This window comes from Streptopelia decaocto (assembly GCF_964273445.1).
Source record: "Streptopelia decaocto genome assembly, chromosome: Z".
Taxonomy (NCBI): domain Eukaryota; kingdom Metazoa; phylum Chordata; class Aves; order Columbiformes; family Columbidae; genus Streptopelia; species Streptopelia decaocto.
In genome coordinates, this window is record NC_138657.1 from 25,260,111 (window position 1) to 25,283,597 (window position 23,487).

The following is a 23,487-nucleotide window of genomic DNA, read 5'->3' on the forward strand; positions in this document are numbered from 1 at the left end:
CAATCTGCTGTCCTGGTGGAGGTAGGGGATGGAGAGCCATGTTGGTAAGAGAAACACAAGAGTTATTAGTATGTTAGAAACTGTGGAAGCACTTGATGATGGCCACAAAGGAATTAGAGCTTCTCACCAGAAAAAGGTGGCAGAATCAATGGCCCAGCTGATGTGCATCTATATGAATACACGCAGCATGGGAAACAAACAGGTGGAACTGGGAGCCATTGTGAGCCAGAAAAACTATGATATAATTGCCATCACAGAAACACGGTGGGATGACTGTCATAACTGGAATGCTGCATTGGATGGCTATAAACTCTTCAGAAAGGATAAGCAAGGAAGAAGAGGAGGTGGGGTAGTCATGTATGTTAGGAAGTGTTTTGATTGTCTGGAGCTTGATGAGGGTGATGATAGGGTTGAGTGTCTATGGGTGAGAATCAAGGAAAAGGGCAACAAGGAGGACATCCTGGTGGAGGTCTGTTGTGGAACACCAAACCAGGATGAAGAAGCAGATGAAGTATCTTGCAGACAGTTAGGAGAAGTCTCCCAATCACTAGCCCTTGTTCTTATGGGGAACTTCAACCTACCAGATGTCTGCTGGAAACACTACATAGCAGAGAAGAAGCAGTCTAGGAGGCTCCTGGAGTGCATGGAAGACAACTTCTTAACACAGTTGGTAAGTCAGCCTAGGCAAGGAGGGAAGGAACCCCACTGGATCTGTTGTTTTTAAATAGAGAAGGACTCACAGGCAACATATCTGTTGGACATCGCCTTGGGCATAGTGATCATGAAATGATTGGTCTTTCTATTAGAGAAGTTAGAAAGTTGGTCAACAGAACTGCTACTTTGGACTTCCGAGGGGCAGACTTTGATCTGTTTAGAAGGCTGGTTGGCAGAGTCCCTTGGGAGGCAGCCCTGAAGGACAAAGGAGTCCAGAAAGGCTGGTCTCTCTTCAGAAGGTAATCTTAGAGGCGGGGGAGCAGGCTGTCCCTGTGTGCCAGAGGCAAGCTGGTGGGGAAGAAGGCTGGCCTGGCTGAATAAAGAGCTGTGACTGTAACTTAGAAATAAAAGGAGAACTTCTAGCCTTTGGAAGGAGGGGCAGGCCACTCAAGAGGAATATAAAAATGCTGTGAAGATATACAGGGAGAAAATTAGAAGTGCTAAAGCCCATCTAGAGCTGGGGATGGCTACTGCTGTCAAAGGCAACAAGAAATGTTTCTATAAATGTTTCTATCAGCAACAAAAGGAGGGCTAAGGAGAATCTTCATCCCCGGATGGATGTGGGGGGAAACATAGTGACAGAAGATGAGGGAAAGGCTGAGGTACTAAATGCCTTTTTTTGCCTCAGTCTTTAATACTCTGAAGAGTTGTACTCTGAGCCAGAAGGCAGGAATGTGGAGCAGAATGAAGCCCAAATAATCCAAGGGGAAATGGTTAGTGACCTGTTTGCTACACCACCTGGACACCCACAAGTCTAGGGGGCCAGATGGGCTACACCCAAGGGTGCTGAGGGAGGTGGTAGAGGTGATCACTAAGCCACTTTCCTTTATCTATCAGCAATCTTGGCTAACTGGCAAGGTCCTAGTTGACTGGAAGTTGGCAAACCTGACATCCATCTACAAGAAGGGCAGAAGGTGTATCCAGACTTGTTCGGTGCCGGGGAAGGTCGTGGAGCAGATCATCCTAAGTGACATCATACAGCACATACAAGAAAACCATGCAATCAGGCCCAGTCAACCTGGGTTTATGAAAGGCAGGTCATGCTTGACCAGCCAGATCTCCTTCTACGACAAGGTGACCCACCCCACCCTCCATTATCTTTGGTATGTCATAGGGAATGGGAAGAGTCCCTGAGGACTGGAGGAAAGCAAATGTCACTCCAGTCTTCAAAAAGGGCAAGAAGAACAACCCAGGTAACTATAGACCAGTCAGCCTTACCTCCATCCCTGGCACTTATCCTTGGTGCCATCACAAGTCATATCAAGGATAAGAGGGTCATTAGGGGCAGTCAATATGGCTTCTTAAGAGGAAGTCATGCTTAACCAATGTCATAGCCTTTTATGGGTGGATAGATAACCAAGTGGATAGATGATGGCAAAGCAATGGATGTGGTCTATCTTGATTTCAGTAAACCATCTGACACAGTCTCCCACAGCATCCTTGAAGATAAACTGAGGAAGTGTGGTCTGGGTGATCAGGTAGTGAGGTAGTGTGGCAGAATGCAAAGCCCCGTCTCTCCCCCTCCCTCCTTCGATATGGAAGGAGTAGACACATCTCCCTCTCTCTCTGCTGTTTGAGGCTATCAGCTTCTTTTGTTTGGTCCCATAGACCCTGGCCAGGGCCGTTAAGAAGGGACTGCCGAGGTGCCAGGGAGCTGCTGGGCGCCTGCGGCCAGTGTGGGGCATGTCTCGAAGCTTCAGGGGCACCCCACAGTCAGTGTGGGGGTGCAGAGAAGCTTCTGGAATGCCTACAGTCAGATCTGATCAGGCCATAAAAACAGGATTCTCGTTGACACTCCTCCTCTTGCGCGGATCTCTTGGAGTTATGAGCTTAGCCACTGCCATCCCCCGCCACCCCCCTGCCCAGGATGGAGACTCTGCTTGCCTTGCCGCCACCTGTGTGAGTAAAATTAACCCTCACAGGTTGCGAGTGTATCTACTTTCCATGCACATTTGCACGTGTATTTATACTTTCCGTGCACATTTGCACGTGTACTTTCCGTGCTCAATACAAGCACGTGTATAAATTAACCCTTGCAGAATCGCAAGTGTATTTTCCTCCCATGCTTCCACATAAGCACATGTAATATTCCAGGCATATTTGCACGTGTATTTCTCCTCGCAGGGTTGCAAGTATATTATAAATTTACCCTCGCAGAATCGCGAATGTACACTTTCCATACTCAATATGAGTACTTGTATCCCTTTAAAATAATCCCAAAATGTGTTCAGGCAAGTGTGTACTCTTGCTGGACTCAGGGGCGGTTCCGGAATTGTTTTTGGTGAAGCCACGTGCGTGCACACTGTAGACCTCCAGTTGTATTAGTTGCTGCCCCTTAATAATTTTCCTCAACTGATATCCGAACCTGTATTCAAGTCACTTTCGGAGTGTTAAAATCCTATGTCTCACAAGTTTAAGGAAAGTTGTTTTGGACCCTGTTGTCCCTTAAACTAACCTCGGGTGCCTCCGTGATAGGTAGACTGTGAACTGGCTGAAGGAAAGAAGCTAGAGAGTTTTGGTCGTTGGGACAGAGTCTAGTTGGAGGCCTGTATCTAGTGGAGTGCCTCAAGGGTCAGTACTGGGATCAGTACTGTTCAATATATACATCAATGACTTGGATGAGGGAATAGAGTGCACTGTCAGCAAGTTTGCTGATGACACCAAACTGGAAGGAGTGACTGGCACACAAGAAGGCTGTGCTGCCATCCAGCAAGGCCTGGACAGGCTGGAGAGTCAGATGGGGAGAAATTTTAGGAAATATAACAAGGGCAAGTGTAGAGTCTTGCATCTGGGCAAGAACAACTCCAGGTATCAATATACATTGGGGAATGACCTGTTGGTGAACAGTGTAGGGGAAAGGGACGTGGGGGTCCTGGTGAACAGAAGGATGACCATGAGCCAGCATTGTGCCCTTGTGGCTAAGAAGGCCAATGGCATCCTGGGGTGTATTAGAAAGGGTGTGGTTAGTAGGTCGAGAGAGGTTCTCCTCCCCCTCTACTCTGCCCTGGTGAGAGCACATCTGGAATATTGTGTCCAGTTCTGGGCCCCTCAGTTCAAGAAGGACAGGGAACTGCTGCAGAGAGTCCAGCGCAGAGCCACGAAGATGATGAAGGGAGTGGAGCATCTCCCTGATGAGGAAAGGCTGAGGGAGCTGGGTTTCTTTAGCTTGGAGAAGAGGAGACTGAGGGGTGACCTTATTAATGTTTATAAATATACGAAGGGTGAGTGCCACGAGGATGCAGCCAGGCTCTTCTCAGTGACAGCCACTGGTAAGACAAGGGACAATGGGTGTAAACTGGAACATAGGAGATTCCACTTAAATATGAGAAGAAACTTCTTCATGGTGAGGGTGACAGAACACTGCAACAGGCTGCTCAGGGAGGTTGTGGAGTCTCCTTCTCTGGAGACATTCAAAACCTGCCTGGACACATTCCCATGCAACCTCATCTAAGTGTTCTTGCTCCAGCAGGCGGATTGGACTAGATGATCTCTCGAGGTCCTTTCCAATACCTAACATTCTGTGATTCTGTGATTCTGTATAAAGGCTGTGGATATTATGTACTTACACTTCAATAAAGCCTTTGACACCGTATTCCACAACATTCTCCTGGAGAAGATGGCAGCTCATGGCCTGGATGGGTGCACTCCTCAGTGGATTGGAGGAGTGGCTGGAGGGCTGGGCCCAAAGAGTTGCGGTGAGCAGAGCCAAATCCAGCTGGTGTTCCCCACAGCTCAGTATTGAGACCAGTTCTGTTAAATCTCCTTATCAATGATCTGAATGAGGGGATTGAGTGCACCCTTAGTAAGTTTGCAGATGACACCAAGTTGAGTAAGAGTGTTGACTGGAGGGTAGGAAGGCCGCACAGAGGGATCTGGTCTGGCTGGATCAATAGGCTGAGGTAGTCAAAAGCATCCTGTCTTGTATCAGGGATAGTATGGCCAGCAGAACTAGAAAAGTGATTGTGCCACTGTAGTTGGTGCTGGTGAGGCCGGACTTTGAATTTTGTGTTCAGTTTTGGGCCCGTCATCATAAGAAGGACATTGAGGTGCTAGAGAGAGTGCAGATGAAAGTGACAAAGCAATTATTCTTTTTACATCACACAGCAAACAACTTACTAAACAGCTTCATCAGTGAATCTGTGAGATGTGTTTAAGTACATACAATGAGGGCTAATGGGAGCTAACGGCCTGGCAAAACATGTCTGCTGGGAACCTCTATGGAAGTTTGACCAAATATGCTCCTTCAGTTGTATCTTTGTGCATGGTTTCTTTCTGTGTTAAATTAAAATTAACAGTCACTTCATAGATGCAATCTCTCATGTGCAGTCACTGGAATAAATACTACATGTGAGTATATGCTTAGATGCATTATTATTATTAAGAAGGCAATGAAGCTGGTGAGGGGCCTGGAGCACTGGTCTGATGAGGATCAGCTGAAGGAACTGGGGTTGTTTAGCCTGGAGAAAAGGAGACTGAGGGGAGACCTTATCGCTGTCTGCAACTATCTGAAAGGAGGTCGTAGCATGGAGTGTGTTGGTCTCTTCTCCCAAGTAGCAAGTGATAGGACAAGGGGAAATGGCCTCAAGTTGCACCAGGGGAGGTTTAGATTGGATATTAGGAAAAAATTCTCCATAGAAAGGGTTGTCAGGTATTGGAAGAATGTGTCAAGGGAAGTGGTGCAGTCACTGTCCCTGGAGGTGTTTAAAAGGCGTTTAGATTAGGTTCTTAGGGACATGGGTTAGTGCTGGAGTTAGGTTATGGTTGGACTCGATGATCCTAAGGGTCTCTTCCAACCGAAATGATTCTATGATTCTATGTCAGTATGGCACTACAAGTCTTATTTCACCTGTGTCAGATATTGCCCAAAATCTCTGTTTACACTCTTTTTTCTGGGACTATTTCACTTGTCAGTTAATAAGCATGGCTAATTACAATTCACTTATACTGTAAAGCTGGAGATTTGTGCATATTCCCTGTGCATGTAGCTGAGTCTTTTGAAGTACTGAAATAACATAAAAAGCTGGGTTACATAGGCTTAGAGAATCATTGTAAGTCTTTGGCATTTTGTCAGTAAAGAAAACAGCACAGCAGAATTTACTGCAGAGTGAGAATCAGTGCATTACAAGTATTTAGTAGGACACTCCTCCACTTTGATTCTTTTTTATAATACTCTTTCTCAATAATTGAATTATTATCCCATTTTCATCATGGTAGTTTACACTTTTTTAAAAAATTATTTTATTTCAGACTGTGTTTCGACTTTCAGAGTGATCTGACTTGAAGGCATTGTGCTAGAACTCATTGCAGCAGCTGTTTCCATTGGCTTTTCCTTCTTCTTAATGGGTGGGGAGATGTTGACTCACCGCCTCTCTGAAGCTGGAGTGAATCACCATCTGAGCTAAAGAGGTTTATTGTAGAAAATGCTTACACTTAAAAACTACAATTTAGTTGGAGGGAGCTTTAGTGTGTATTTTTAAGTTTTTAACTCTAACTCCATCATTTGTCTGATAAAGTTGTAACTGTTCGTATATTTTTTATTGTTGAACCAGTATTGTTTATTCAAGAGTGGCAAGACATGCAGCCACTATCACAGTATACATGAGAAAAAAAACACAAACCTTCTTTATTTTATTCTCAATGAGATATCTCTCAGGCACTGCTAGTATCACTATTTTGTTGCAATAGTCAACATAATATGGAGTACAGTTTCGGCTGAGAGAAACAGGAATTTTCAGTAAAAATCGAAAATAAAAATATTCAGTTTTGGTGAACTGCCAGATTTGATCTTGCCAAATGTGCCTCTTGAGCCTGTGTTAACAGCTTGGGTGGACAGATGGATTTTCCCCAAGGAATTCCTCCTAAACAAGTTAGGAATTTTGTTGGATGTTGAGACAAAGATCACAGAATCATAGAATCATAGAATAGTTTGGGTTGGAAGGGGCCTTCAAAGATCATAGAGTCTAAACCCCCTGCAGTGGGCAGGGACATCTTCAACCAGATCAAGCTGCTCAGAGCCCCGTCCAGCCTAGCCTTGAATGATTGCAGGGATGGGGCATCTACTACCTCTCTGGGAAACAGGTTCCAGTGATTTACCATCTTCATTGTAAAAAAATTCTTCCTCATATCTAGTCTGAATCTCCCCTCATTTAGTTTAAAACCATTACGCCTTGTCCTATAGCAACAGGCCCTGCTAAAAAATCTGTCTCCATCTTTCTTAGAGGCCCATTTTAAGTACTGAAAGGCCATAATAAGGTCTCCCCAGAGCCTTCTCTTCTCCAGACTGAACAATCCCAATTCTCTCAGCCTGTCCTCACAGCAGAGCTGTCCCATCCCTCTGATCATCGTGGTAACCTCCTCTGGACCTTCTCCAACAGGCCCATGTCTTTCCTGCACTGAGGGCTCCAGAGCTGGACACAGAACTCCAGGTGGGGTCTCACCAGAGCAGAGCAGAAGGGCAGAATCACCTCTCTCAACCTGTTGGTCACACTCCTTTTGATGCAGCCCAAGATACCATTTGCCTTCTGGGCTGGGAGCTCACAACAGTATCCTCAAGTTTTTTTCTGCAGGGCTGCGCTCAATCCCTTCATCCCTCAGCCTGTATTTATACTGGCGGTTGCCCCAACCCAGATCAGCAGCCCTTACCTCTATTTCAGAGGCTGATGTCTCCCCTTCTGTAGTACCGTGTTTGTTCTACCTGGGATATCTGAAAGAAGACTTAATTTTGGGTGTACTTGAGAGATGATTGTTCTACCCACACTCAGCCAAAGGACGCTATTTTATAAGTGACCTTCAGATTACCCTTGACCTTAAGTAGAAATTGATGGTAACAAATTGCATTTTTATGAAATAGCATGATCCCGCAGGACCTCCTGAGTGTACTAAGTCAGACAATAAGTCATAAAACAGAAATCTGCCTATTTTCCACTGGGATAGTCCTCCATTTTGAGCCAGCTCATAGCAAGGCAGAGCCACCTGGAGTCTGTCTCTCCCACATTTTGCACCTTGTGACTTAGTTTGTCTTCAGTAGCTTTTATCTACAACCTACACAGCTGAGGAGAAGCACAATACTGCATTTCTATAGCCAACCAGGACCTGCAGAATAGCCAGCTGTACTCAGATTTCAAGTAATAGACAGTGATATAGGTTATATAGATCTAAGAACATGTAATGTCACCACTGTATGAGCTACATCCATCTTACTGAAGATAGTAATATTTCCAACAAATCATTCCAGAGCAAGCTCAGCACTTCCTCTACTAACATGTATTTACCAATTCGTATATAGATTCTTGTTATATGAAGCATGTGTCAGTGACTTTATTCAGAAAAATATCTTTTCTCCATACTACCTCCTCAGACCTCCACGTCTTCCTTTGACATCACAACCAATTAGATTTCAGTTTTAGTGAAAGCAGCAGGACTATGTATTCATTTGCAGTTAATCTGCATGATTCAAGACAAGTCCATGTAGAATTGGGCTGTGATCATGGGTATACCCATGATCCTATATGATAGGCTGAGTTCCTTAGAGCTTAAAATCTAGACACACAACTTCTTTTTAACTTGCAGGCTTAAAGAAAAACAAATAAGATCTTCATAAGACACATCATCAAAACTGTATAATGTCTCTTTATAGCTTGTCTGTTAGAGGATTTATTTTCATGAATGCATTATTTCCCATTCAGATGGTGTTTCAGCTTCAGACCTCATTGCAAGCTTGCAAAGAGTGAAAAAATTGGCCAACATCTGTTTGTGTCTTGATACTGATTCAAAATAGTTCAAATAATTCAAAATGGTTTGAGGCATTTTCTAGCTGGGATTAATTGTATTTGGGTTTGCACCACATATAAAATATTTATCATTCACCTCTCTCTTTTATTATGGATTAGCCAATATTTTGTGATTTGGCATTGACACGCTGGCTACAGGAGCTTCATGCTTTTATCAACATGCATTGGTGTCTATAGTTAGCTCCAATACTTACTACGTAGCTCCAAAGATTTCTAGAAGTGTAAAGGTATTTTCCAGGTCTTATGGTAAAAAAAAAAAAAAAAAAAAATCCATGCAGTACTCAGAACTGGCAGGATACCTGTGTGCAAAGTCATGTCAAGAAGCCACAATTTTAGGCACTAGACGTCTCATTCAACTTAAATGAATTCAAGCTTTGTCACTCATTTTAACATTTTAAGGACACCAGGAATTCATCTTAGGGATGCAGATTGAGAAACACTCGCAGAACCTTTTCCAACTTCTGAGAGTGCCTTCCAGGCATAAGCCCAAACTCCACCATGGTTGTGTGCCAAAGTAATTCAAGGAGGAAGATCTGGACCTTCTAGGAAGCCTCTAGGAAAGAAAGCTTTGGAAACGCTGGCTACACAAATCCTCCAAATCGTAGGGAAGTGAAACAGACCTGCATGAAGATGAAGTTGCAAGAAAAATAGGAAATCCCTGGGGAAGGCAGGACTCAGAGCACATGTAGTGGGAACTCTTAAGGGGATAAAACAAAGAAGTAAGAAAAGATAAGGTTTTTACTGTCCTATATAGTCTATAATGCTAGTCAGGGGGTGTCTGTAATAACAGAAGTGTCATTCAAGAGAAGGGAACACAAAAGACAGAGTTCTGCTTCACACATTTTAACAATATATGAGAGCAAAGGAAAGCTCAGTGTCCTTAATGGAGGAAAGTCTTGTGAAAACAAGCAAACAGGCAAAGAAAGAAATAGCAAGTCAAACAAAAAGATCAGAAGAGCTGGTGGTGTGTCACAACTGCTTCTAGAAGGACTGGAGCTAGGCTGTGTCTTCCAGTGGAACTGAAAAGCAGGATGAACAGTCCTCTGTATGGTGAAAGAGACTGAACCCTGCTGCAAAATTATGTTGTTGTAACTTCAAATAAATAAGAGACAACGCCAACCAGCAAAAAATTAATGAGAAGGTGAACTTCCAGTGGTGTTGCAACATGAGGGTTAAATTTCTGTCTCTGGGATTTTAAAGCTAATTTGGTGTTCTGCAATTGGTTTGATTCTCCCAAGTAGCTTAACATCTACTACCATTTCTGGGTTCCTTTTTTCCTTTAAAAAAGGTTAAGAAATTAAAAATTCCCAGATATCTCTTTAGCAAACTGCGCTCCTTTGGTTTTTCCTGTATGTTGAAATGAATACCAGTGAGTAAATCTATACAATATGAACATTCAAGTTAAAACAATAAAGCATCTCTTACTCCCTGTCTACAATGAGGAGTGACTATCATGTTCTGAAGCTTCAGAATCACTTGATTCAAGCTGAGACCTGTTTAGAGCGGCATAGCCATGGCTTGGCTCCCACTACCACACTGAAACAGGAATTTCGTAATAAATGTATAAAAACAAATAATGTTTTTCTAATTGTTTACATTCAGGGTGTGATAAGAACCGTCAGCAAAAACTGAGGAAACTAGGCATACCATTTATTTTAATAAGAGCCTTCCTTTTATTAATGGGGATTCTCGTGCTTATGAAACTTTGTCTGGGATGGCTTAGGTGTCACTATTTCACTGAGTAGCTTACCTGTGAAAATTAGGAGTGAAATTTCTGTGCAGAACAGACACAACTATTTCAGAACTATTCAGTGATGGTCGAACTGATTTACTTCTATGGAATGTTAGAATAGTTTCATCTCAGACAAAAGGAAGCTTTTTGTATGCTTTTTCCCAAAACTTTGTAGAAAAACGTAGATAGACAGAACAATCTGCAATATTGCATTTGTAAGATGTAGATTTTCTGTCTTCCTTCATTTTATGTGTTTTCTCCTCAATTTAACTATAATTTCATTGCTGACTTTCAGCAAAAGAGTTTGCATCCAGCAGATTTGTTAGCGACTTCTGTATTCAGATATTGAATAGCACTTACTTGTTGTGTTTCAAGCTAAAAATCCAGAAAACTCCTATTTTGTGTTTCAGTTTTCCTCCAGGCTGACTTGCTTCAAGGTGGCTGCTGCTTGGGCAGAAATACCACATAGAGCACAATGGATGACCTGGTGCAAGTCATAGTTATTCATTAGAAATTGTCAAGGGTTTGGGCTTGTTTCTGTCTCAAAGAGAAGAAACTTCAAGGCATGTTTGTATTTGTTGTAATTTGTCCCATTATAGAACTGCCTAAAGTTACATAACTCAGAGCTTTATTTGCATCCGGGTTTTGTCATAGGGGGAAATCGCAGATGTGACATTTTAAATGTGGCTTAATTCTATACTACAATGTATTACTGATCCCTGAAGCTGCTACAAGGTTTTAAAGCGAATCAAGGTGCTTTGGAACATACAAAGAGAAACATGAGATTTCTAGACTTAGAAATTTACCTTCTCAAAATTATGCATGAAATATTATTGGTAGCAAAATACCAGAAGCAATACTGGAATATTGAGTTCCAAGATGATGGTGATTTAAGAGAAAAAATAAGCTACAATGAAAAAATAAGCTACAATTGATAACTAAAGCGATTTTTTTGAAATGTGTTTTAAGTAAAAACGTAAAGAAGATCTGTCATGTGAAGATTCTTCCTAAAGTAAGATTAGCAAGAACACCAGCCAGAACAAAAAGTCCTGAAAGGAGTGATTTAAGATATCAGTGGCACAGCCAGACTGTTTCATTGTGCTTGTTTAATAGCTAGCACAGTCAGGATGTAGTTCATGGCTGGGGCTACTATACAGTCTTTTAAAGATTAAGTAAGAAACCTTACAGTGAATATTAAAAAGTGGCAGTCTGTTTTGCCATTTTCTTTTTTTTTTTTAGAAGCAGTTGCAGTTCTAATTCTGTGTCATACATCCTTTTACTGTTGCAAGAATATGTATTTTACAAAAATAGAAAAAAGTGTAGCATTATATTTTGGGTTTTTTGGAAAAAGAAAAATCACAAAAAGTTTCTTTCATATAAGGGAAGTATATTTCCAAAGAAAACTTTCATCTAGGCCCCATATCATGCTATATTCCTCACATCCCAGCGAAGCTGTAATGTATTGAAGAAGAGAAGCTAGTCATAAAAATTAATAAATTGTGGATTATTTAGAAGAAGCTGCCTCCTATAAACCCACAGCAAAACTGCTTGTTGAGTTACTGATACCAAAAGATATTCTTTGGGACTACAATCTAAAGGCAAGCTCCTATTCTTAATCCTTTTTGACACAGGGGTGGGGTACAGAACAGTATCAGTGAGGCAGAAATCCTGAGCCACTGGTCTCACCTGCTGAAGCTGGGTCACACCAGCCTGCAAACAGTTTGTTCTGTATTTGCTTTTGCAACTGCTGAGTAGTACTTGTTTCTCCCAGTTCCTGCTGCTGCATTATTCTTATTAATATAGGAATACATCAAACGTTGTGTGCCTGGAGTTATTCCAAGAGAACAGCATATTTGATTTACAGTTCAAAACAACCTGCCTGTCTCATTAGCTGACAGCAGTCTCAGCATAATGGTATTGACAATGATAAATGCACTTTTTTGTGTTTCATTAGCAGAGAAGGGAGACAGCAATGCACTTCCATGAAGCAGTCCTCCGAAACAAGGCAAAATTTGCTCTGATGTAACAGCAGTTTCATCTGGAAGCACTGAATAACTCTGTTTATGTGAAATTAAGGCTGAAGTTGCATAAAAGACCCATTATATCTTTACCAGTTTCACTCCTACAGGAAATGCAGCAAGAGTATCATATTTCACATACTTTCAGCTGAAACAAGGGAGCGTGGACATTTCTAAAATATTTTAAAGAATCTTTTCTAATCTTGTGAGTATTTGTGCTTTCAGGTATGTATTATCTGCCTGTATTTATTTTTTTTTTCTTTTTTTTCAGGTATAGTGAAGTCTTCTACAGCTTTGAGTTTCATCTAGTTTGTTTTTGTCTCCTGACAAAACAGACGTTGCTAGCCACAGGAGGCAGTGAGGTTAAACCTGATCCATGTCTTCCATTTTACTTTCTGCAGGTGTCTTGTTGCCTCATGAAGCTCTTGCATTTCTACAGGTTAAATATGCATGCACAAGGGGTCGAAGCCTGTCAGAAAATATCAGAAGTTACCTCTGATGTCCATGGACATGCTGGCCCTGAGAAACAAACCAGTTGCAATAGATGAAGGTAATTTTTTTGAGACATAATATTTATTTAGCAAAAGGAAAAAAAAAAAATAAAGGATCCTCTATGTTTCATTTTGGCACACAGTTGTTGAGAGTGGAAAGGTGGAGTGAGGCCACTATTACATTAGACAAGTGAAAAGTGAGAAGAGGGTAACGATCTATTTTTAAGCTTCTCAGGTGTCAGTGAAAGTCAAGGATAAAAAGAACTCACTGATATGAGAGACATGCTGAAAGATATAAGTTTTTTAAAATTGTACAAGGAAATGATCAAAGGGCTAATGAAAATGGAATCCCTGAAATCTTAACTTCTGTATGTGGAAAAAAATAATTTTCAAGGTAAATAATTTTACCAGAGGATTCTGCATCAAAGAAGATAACATAGTGCCACAACAAAAGGAAATCAAGTTTACACTGACAACCTTTGGGGTTTACCTACTAGGTTTTCCAGAGAGATAATATGTATCATAGATTGTCATTAAATTACATGGGTATCTTAAACAAATTTTTGTTACATAGGATACCTCTTACAAGATACTATTGTGAGGTTTCAGATTTTTTTTTTGTTTTGTTTTTTTGTTTTTGTTTTTTTTTTTACACACCCCAAGGTGGCCATATTTGAAGGCTAGCAGGTAACTGAAGTTTGCCTTCAAACATATCCAGCATATCCAGTCATTTTAAGTTTGAGGCCTTTACTGCATACCCATTTAGGAGTTTATATATGTGAAAGCAAAAAGCCAGATTCTGTGCATACTTTTCAAGGGTATGTAATTAAAGAATAAATGAACAGTTATGCAAAGTCTATGATAAAAGCAGGATGGTTTGCCTGGCCCCACATTAGGCAGCAGGCTGCTGAAAAGCTGTGTGAGGGAAAGATTAGAAGATTTCTGGGTTTTCTGTGCAACTTGCAGATCTTGTACATAAATCATAAAGGAACAGTCTGCTCTTACCTAATATTAATGAGCATATTTAAACTATTCACCAAGGACATGGATGAAGAGACTCAGTGGACTCTCAGAAAGTTTGCTGATGATACAAATCTGGGAGAAGTGGCCGGTACCCCAGAAGGCTGTGCTGCCAGTCAGCGACATCTGGACAGGCTGGAGAGTTGGGTGGAGAGGAACCTAGTGAAGTTCAGCAAAGGCTGAACTAGATGTAGGGTCCTACATCTAGGGAGGAATAGCCCCATGCACCAGTACATGTTTGGGGCTGACCTTCTGGAAGGTAGCTTTGCAGAGGAGGACCTGGGAGTCCTAGTGGACAACAGGTTGACCATGAGCCAACCATGTGTCCTTATGGCCAAATAGGCCAATGGCCTCCTGGGGTGCATTAGGAAGTGTGTGACCAGCAGGTTCAGGGAGGTTACCCTCCCCCTCTACTCTGCCCTGGTGAGGCGACATCTGCAGTACCGTGTCCAGATCTGGGCTCCACAGTTTGAAAAGGACAAGGAATTACCAGAGAGAGTACAGTAGAGAGCTAAAAAGATAATTAGGTGTCTGGAGCACCTTCATTAAGAGGAAAGACTGAGAACTGGGTCTGTTCAACCTGGAGAAGAAAAGGTTGAGAGGGGATCTTATCAATGCTTATAAATATCTCAAGAGTGGCTATCAAGAGCATTGTACAAGACTCTTTTCAGTGGTGCCCAAATATAGGATGAAGTGCAATTGAAGCATAGGAGGTTCCATCTGGATACGAGGAGAGACTTGTTTACGTTGACAGTGACAGAACACTGAAACAGGCTGCCCAGAGAGCTTGTGTAGTCTCCTTCTATGAGGCATTCTAAACCCACCTGGATATATTCCTGTGCAGTCTGCTCCAGCTGACCCTGCTCTAGTAGATGAGTTGGAGAAGACAACTTCCACAGGTGCCTTCCAACATCAACCTTTCTGTGACTCTGTGATACTTGAAACGTTTCCATATATACTAATAAAAGTAATACTTTCTAAGATGTCAAATAGACTTCTCAAGCATTATGTTTAAAATCTAAATGCACTATGAAAGTTTAAAAATAAAGATTTCCATGGCTTATTTGGAGTTGGATAGGACCCCATTAGTGGGGCATTGTGATCTGTTTTTATTCTCAGGGAAATTAAAAATGAATGAGCAGAGACTGGGCACACCAAAATTTTTTTAGTTGAGAACTTCTGTTCTTCATACCAGTGTACTATATTACAATAATTAAGGATTTTCAGTTTTAAAAAAGGAGTCAACCAACTGACTGTGTAACCCTCTCTCACACTAGAAGTTGAGCATAGCAAGTTAAACAGGGCCGTTGATTGTCAACCCTGTTAAGCAATGACATTGGGCAAGGCTGTTTCTAAAGGCAGTGTAACCTGAGAATATTAGAGAAAAAAATGTGGTCTGACCAGAATGAATAGGAAGAAAAAGTTGTAGCTTATGACAATAGAAACAAACCTCTACCTGTAAAATAGTGTCAGAGGTCATTGTTAAGGTACTTTCAGGGCACAGGATGGAATAATAAAAGATAAAGAGAATTGATCTTCCTATTAGCAATAAAAGGGCTGAACTCATGTGACAGAAATCATTGCTATGAATGTAGGGTTAAATATCATAGAACAATATAAGCATGATGCAGTGCTCAATGAGAACTAAGGACCAGACTAAGACCATTCAGCCTGTAGGTAAATAGCAGAGGCATCTACTATTCCATCCATTAACAGCAGAAGAGGCTCCTAAAGGCCCATTCCCAATCTCCCAGCTACAGGGAATATTGCTACTACAATCTGTTAATTGACTGTTTGCCTGAGTGTTCAGCTGCTGCAATAAAAATGACAATTTCCACCTTGTTGTAAGCAACAAAGAGAAACAATGCAGCCTTGATTGCCAGTATCCATTTGTTCATGGCATTGGGAAAACAGTTTATCCACATCCATTTTTGTACCTCATTTTCCATATAATAAAGGGGGAAATGCTCTGTATATCTTCCCAAGTCAAAGAACCAGTCTTCTTCTCTTTAACTGTAGATCATCTGTTGTAACATACTTTAAAGACACTCCCACCAACCCTGAAAGTCCTCTCTCTCTCTGCTCTTCCTTGTCTTGCATCAGAGCACAAGGGAGAGGACAGGCTCTGTTGAGCCCATTGATGCTTTTGCAAGAAAGCCTAGTGTATGCACTTGCATTACGGCTAATATTGAATAGAGGACAGTCTGTGATTTGGTAGAACAGGCCTGTAACAAGGAGCGATGAAGAAACTTACTCCCAGACAGCACCTCTATGTAAGGTTATTAAAAGAACATTTGTTTTATATATTCTGTCTCTTCTTCTGTCATTGCAGACAACATTTATGTGAGGTACTGTCTGTTACCTTCCTAAAAATGAGTAGGTAGAATTAGAGATACTACTCACAACAGAGAGGTGGGGCCCACATATAGCACTAAGTTAGTTTTCCCCAACTGCTCCTCACAAAGCACAGGTTTTACAAATTTCTGTCTCGAGAAGGATTAAGAAATTGCCATGAATGCTTAAATTCACTTCACTATTTTGCCATTTTGATGAAAACTGAAATGTTCTGTGGCTTGAAGTACAATTGGTCATACAATAGGACACAATGTTCACAAAATCTAAATACTATTAACAAGAAATAGGTGCTGTGTATTTTTACTTTTCCAACTTATTTTTTTTCTGCCATAGTCTTGAAACCTCAGTTTACTGGACAGAGAAATTAATCTGGTTTTGATTTATCATACTCAAACTGTGAGATGCTGAATAATTCAACTGTGTGCATTATGATTTAAATACTGCATTGGCAGAGTCAAGTTATCATACAAACCTGGCTCATTTCTCCTATCCTTTACAGCCTAGATTTTTTTGGGGTCCTAGAGCATCTCTCAATAGAGTATGCTGCAGTTTGTGTTCCGGCAGTTCCAAGTCATGTCACACACTTTCAAAACTTGCAATTTGAATGACTTAGCCATCTCATGATCTACAGAAACTCTCAGAGCCCCGTTATCAGAGCTGCTCTGGATTGGTTTTCAGCGTAGCCAGAGGTCAACAAAAGCTCACTGTGATTATGAGAGTACGGGACAGTTTTATCTATTTCCCTGTATCTTATATGACACTTCACATACAGCATTGGCATTCCAGTTAGCATTTAAGTACGGAGATTCAACAGAATTTTCTGTGCAGGCATCTCTGGAGGAGCAACCCTATACATCTGAGAGGTGACTCTAATATGCTAATAATTTCGATAGTGATTTTATTTAATTTGAAAGGCATTAAAATAATTAATGCTCTAGGTGGCTACACTCTCTGAAAATATGCCACACTGTGGACTGAATACTGAGACATTACCTCAAAACTGACCTGAAGATATAAGTGCTCTGTGTGAGGCTACAAAACTATTTTTTCTTGACCACGTGTGGATTCTGAACCTGCTCTGTCAAAATAAGATGACTGATCTTATTATGTCTCTATGGAGATTCTTCTATTTTAAATACTAGAAGGTGTGACTTTCTCCTTTTTGTATTACATCTGAGAAATAGGAAGTCCTAATGATCGTAACATGTCTTAGATGCATTGCAGTCTGTACTGTGCATATTAACTGAATATATATTTTTGTTTGGTTTTAATAAAAAAAAAATCTCTACTAAGCACTGTAATATATTATTTTTTTCAGAACATGTGGTTTGCTGCTTTTTTTTTTATTTCCCTGTTCCTTCCTTTTTTTTTTTTTTTCTTTCACACTTTTACTGAGACCAATATTATTATACTGAGGTAAGTACTCACCTGTCATCATGATCCTAGTTCTGGAAGAAGAACAAGAATCCAGTTTCTCCTGCTGCTAAAAGCCAAAGCAAAACAGGTAACATTAGTCTCTTTTGTCTGCAAACCTTTGCACACACTGGGTGGTTAGAATACCATTAAAAGGCGTATGGCACCACTACAATGGATGTGGGAAGTTTTGTTTGTAATTCACCATACTTTTTAAACAATAAGATATAACGTGTTAAAGCATAGCCTAAGAAAATGATGCCAAGCTGTCCCACTGGGCTGATGGTCTGAATTACTGCTTTCAACAGCTGAACTCTAACTGCAGGTGTAATGCATGTGGAGCTGGGAGCACAACCTTACACCAGACTGGAAAACTTAGCTAGGCCACAAAAGCAGGACTGTGGGTTTGAGGTCTCTTGTCCCTTAGACTGGGGGTAGCCAACAGCACATATAGGAACATCACAGATAATCAGCCTAGCTTTTTTATTCAGATAACCTACTTTGGCCCAGATTAAGTCCAGGGCCCCAAGGAAATTGTGAACCATTCTCTTTTGATACGTCAAAGTGTGGTTGAGTGGGAAAGAGGAGCATTTGGAAGAGCAGACTCCAGCTGTGTCATACCAGCTGCTGGTTTCAGACGTGACCTTGGAATGGCACTGACTACACATTAGCATTGTGATAAACCAAGTATCCTTGAGATTGGAAGACTAATGGAGTAACTTATCTTCCTGTCCAGGGCTCTGGCATATGCTATAATAGTCGCTGGCCCAATTGTTTGCTCATGCCAGCTAAACCTTTGTGTATTATGGACAGACAATTGTGTGCGAGTAGTCACCATGCTGCTTGAAGGAAAACCATGACGCTGTATGAAATATCTGTTTCAGTGACTAAATGCTCAACATGCTGCAACTAGCTGGACTAGGTGGGTCCCTGGGTGTTTTTGGGACAGAAGATGAATATGCCTGCTAGCTCTGTGAACATCAGTAATAACATTGCAGTGGCCTTAAAACCATTAAGAACACACCTATTAAACATATAGCTCCACCTTCTGTTCAGTGACTTCAGCTGTAGAGAAGTGACTGATCTAGAAGGTTCAAGACACTTTAAAGAGGAAGATATCATACTTCTGTTAGCAGGCTATACCGCTGTTTCAAAAAAACAGCAGAGAAATTTTTGGCATTTTGTAACGCCATGAAACTAAAATAAATTACATAGTAGTAAAGAAAAATCCTTGCATCACTTTTCTTCTTCTCTTGGAAAGATGAGAAGAGGGTGACACGGGTGTTTTTAGGTCTTAAATTGATATTGCATTCAGTTGAAGTAACAGATTCAAAATACAATAATCTCTGCTTTTTGTTTAGCAAATTTCAGAAGTCAAGATCTAATTACCCATAAAATTTGGGAACTACATTAATTTGGCTCCTACTGAAGTCAATGAGAATTGAAGTTGTTCAAGGTATTGACTGCTGAATTTTTGATTCTGTAGGAAACCGAAGTAAAACCTTCCAGTGACCCAAAGCCAGGGACCAAAGAAAGATAATTTGCTACTGCTTTACTTGTGTTTTGTGTTTTTTTGTTTTGTTTTGTTTTCCCAGTCAGTCATTTAGATATTATACAACCACAGTAAGCTGTTAGAACAGCTTTTTTATTCTTATTACTTCTGGTATCTTATCCAGAATTAAATCAGGGGGAAAAAATAAAACAAAAAAACAAAAACCAAAAAACAAACAGCCTGACTCCTTTGAAAAAGACTTTCATCAGAACATGTAAAAGGACCTTGCAAGTTTATCAAAACCAAAATTTTGTGTAGGGATACTGGGTTATTAAACACACAACAGAGTCCAGGGTGGACCTAGAACAAGACCAAAAGTCATATCTACTCCAAAATGTGCATTACTCAAAAAGTTAAGGTAATCCCTTTTGTCCTTGTTCCACTGGAGATCAGAAAGTTGAATATCAGGTTATGGTTCAGTGGATTAGCACACACACAGGAAAGCTCAGTCCCATGGCACTCCTTCCTGCATTGTTTCTCATGCTAAACTGGCCATATTACACTGTTTACCCACGAGCGAATTTCCTTACTATGAGGCAGCACACGTCTGTCTATGACATTTTCTGAAGTTTGTTGCAATGATGCAAGACCTAAGACCTGAGGCAGGTTCTCATGTCTGCTGCTCAGATGATTGTGTTATGGAGCAATCATGCACCTAATGTGCCAGTAGTTTTGGTGTATGGCTTATGAATGTGAAAGTCTTTTCTGAAAAGGTATATCTTGAGATGATTCTAATGTGCACAAATAAAATAATTTTAATTATTGTATCTGGGTTCTGCAACCAACTTATACTAAATTCTTGCTTTTGGCATTTATTGTACAGGAAAAAAATATTAAAAAATTAGTCTGAACAGATACAAGATAACAAGTCCTTTCTGGACAGAAATTATGCACTTTACAAAGCGCTTTCTGTTTTCTCTCAAACCTTAGCTGCAAGCAACTATATATAGCCAGAGCATATAAATCTGAATTTATGTTACACTGTCTTAAGACAGTGATTGGATTGAAAACATTCCCAATACATTCATAAACATTTTCTGTCTTACAACTTTTTTATATCTTTTTCCCTTCTACCTCGCAAAAGGATGTGGTTGCTGGACAAGAAATACACATTGAGGTCTCTCCTTCAGAATATTAGCCAATGTTATCCTGAAGATTTTGATCTTATTATGAAAAGATCAATTTTATAGATGCAGGATTCACGTGCATGTATGCATCATCCAGGTTGTACTTTTGGTGCAATGAAAGGAATATAATTTTTCATTTGTGTTTTGTTTGAACTGATTGTTCTTATATTAGAAGTTCTGCAGAACACACAGTTTGGAGTTTTAAATCTGTATGTTTTCTCCCATAGCCGCATACCAATGGATGCCTGTTCCTGAAAAAAAAAAAAAAAAATCTGTAGCAAAACTCTGTTATTCCCTGCAATTCTGTATTAAAAATACCATTTCTTTAATGAGAGCAATCAGGCACAACTTGCTTGTTGTAAATTGTCTTTTTGTCTTGATAGAAGATTCCTGTAACATTTTTATGGTCATTTCAAAGAGACAGGCTTCTGTTATCCTAGGCCAACCCAACAGAAAGCAAAGAGGGTCTGGAATGTTTAACACAAATTAACCAAGATGGTCTTTGATGTCCCAATAATTTAGCATCCTCTTGTTCATATACATGATTAGAGGCCACAATAGAGAAGATCAGCAGTGTTTATGTGTAACAAAGTACATAGAATCTTAGAATAGTTTTGGTTGGAAGACACCCTCAAGATCACTGAGGCCAACCATTAATCTAATTCTGGCACTAAACCTTGTCTCTAAGAAGCTCATCTGCATGTCTTTTAAGCATCTCTAGGGATGGTGACTCAACCATTTCCCTGGGCAGCCTGTTCCAATGCCTCACAACCCTTTCTGTGAAGAAATTTTTCCTAATATCCAATCTGAACTTCCCCTGGTGCAACTTGGAGACATTTCCTCTCATCCTATCACTTGCTACTTGAGAAAGGAGATCAACATCCTCCATTCTACAACCTCTTTTCAGGGACTTCTACAGACTTCTACAGCCTCCTTTTCTCCAGGTTAAACAGCCCCAGTTGCCTCAGCAACTCCTTATAAGACTTGTTCTCCAGACCCTTCACCAGCTTCGTTGCTCTTCTCTGAATCCTCTCCAGCACCTCAATGTCTTTCTTGTAGTCCGGGGCCCAAAACTGGACATGGGATTCAAGGTGTGGCCTCACTGGTGCCAAGTACAGGGAGACAATGACTTCCCTAGTCCTTCTGACCACACTATCACAGCATCACAGAATCACAAATGTTAGGGATTGGAAGGGACCTCAAAAGATCATCTAGTCCAATCCCCCTGCCAGAGCAGTGTCACGGAGGCACCTCGAAGTTAGTTTTAGGAGCACAACAGAGTTCAAAACAAACTTTTATTCTGGTCAAAAAGGTGCAGCAAATTAACCGGTAAGAACAGGGTTTTAGCACTCCAGTAACATAAATACAGGTTCGAATATCGGTTGAGGAAATTATTGAGGTGCAGCAAATAATAACAATGGAGATCCACAGTGTGCATACACATGGCTCACAAAAACAACATCAGAGCTGTCCCTGACTTCAGGAAACAAATACATGTGCTCATATTTAGGCACAGAATATTCTCACTTTGCCTCAGTGAGGAAAAAAAACACCCACAAATCCTGCGAGGAAATATTAAGTAAGTTATCACTCACCCACATGGTGCAATGAGGCAATCCCGGTGCCAGGAGATTACCTTAGGCGGCAATCCTGTCTAAGGGGAGGGCTCTTGACGACAGCATTTGGCCCGTGCTCCAAGAGGACCACGCCAAGCACATGCCTCGGCGGGGGTCCTGTTTATATTGCCGTGTCATATCTGACTGTGGGCATTCCAGAAGCTTCTCTGCACCCCTACTCTGGCTGTGGGGTGCCCTGAAACTTCTTGGCACCCCCCCAGTCTGGTTGTGGGCGCCCAGGAACTTCTCGGCTCCTTGGCGCCTCTGATCCCCCTCCTCCTCTCTCTTAATGACCCTGGTCAACAGGCTCTGGGGTCAAACAAAAGAAACTGTTACCCCCATTGCAGGAGAGGGGGGTAGGATGGGTTGAGGAGGAGATGTGCCTGCACCTTCCATATTGAAGGAAGGGGTGGGGCGGGGGAGAGAGGGAGGTGTGCAACTGCCACAAGCAGGAACACCTAGATGAGGATACACAGGAATGTGTCCAGGCAGGTTTTGAATGTCTCCAGGGAAGGAGACTCTACAACCTGCAGTGATTAGGGACGACACATACCAGGACACAGACAGAGATTCATGCAGAGGCAGAGATCTTGTTCAGGAAGGAGCGCAGAGCCTGGCCAAGCAGAGAGCTGATCTAGGCCACCTTCTTTATTCACCATTGACAATTTATAGGATTTACAGGTACGGGCCTGGACTAAGATGTTTACAAAAGGTGTTTTTCCACTAATTGTTATTAAAAACACACTAAACTCATGTGATGTTTGTCTCACTTGTTTTTCCACTCATTCACAGACCAGGCCCAAGGACATTAACACATCCCATGCACTTGGGGATGGTTATCTGGCCCGAGATACCATTCTTGTAAGTCCGGGCTATAACTTTTTACAATTATGAGAAACGTACTTCAAATAATCTGTCCAAGGCCCTTTATATATTATTATGCTAGTATTATGTCTTTGACCATCCAGATGGTCATGTTAGTATTGATCTTCCTTTATCATCCAGTTGGCTGGAACCTCACATCTTGCTTTCCCACATTTTACTTTCCAACAACAACCCCCTTGGGCATTCTTGAAGCATGCCAGGATGTTGTTGGCCTTTTTGGTCACCTGAGCACATTGCAGGCTCATGTTCAGCTGGCTGTCAACCAACACCCCTAGATACTTTTCTGCCAGGCAGCTCTCCAACCACTGTTCCCCAAGTCTGTAGTGCTGTCTGGGGTTGTTGCCACCCAGGTGTAGGACCTGGCACTTGTCCATGTTGATTCTCATACAATTGGCCTCAGGCCATCGATCCAGCCAGTCTAGATCCCTCTGTGTGGCATTCCTACCCTCCAGCAGATCAACACTCCCACCCAACTTGATGTCATTTGCACATTTACTGAGTGCACTCCATTCCTGCATACAGAGATTATGTAATAAGAAATGCTTAATTCTACCAGTGCACTTGAGGGCCATAATAACCCATTTGCAGAGCATCTGGCACAATCACAAGAGTAATGCCACCATGAACTCTGTCCAAAAGAGAGGCAGTGGTAGTAGTTATTCGCTTTGGAGATAATATTAAAAATTTGCACAACTTATCAGGAAAAAGATGAAAGTCCTACATGGGCTGTGGAGTACATTTCAATTCCTTTTCTTTTCCTTTTCTCTGGAAATT

At 41.3% G+C, this 23,487-nt stretch overlaps 1 protein-coding gene across 1 annotated transcript in view; it reads right to left on the reverse strand.

Annotated features, from left to right (window-relative positions):
- Positions 1-23,487, reverse strand: part of LOC309451076 (annexin A1) — an 84,629-nt gene that overhangs the window by 20,176 nt on the left and 40,966 nt on the right. The window lies entirely within an intron of this gene.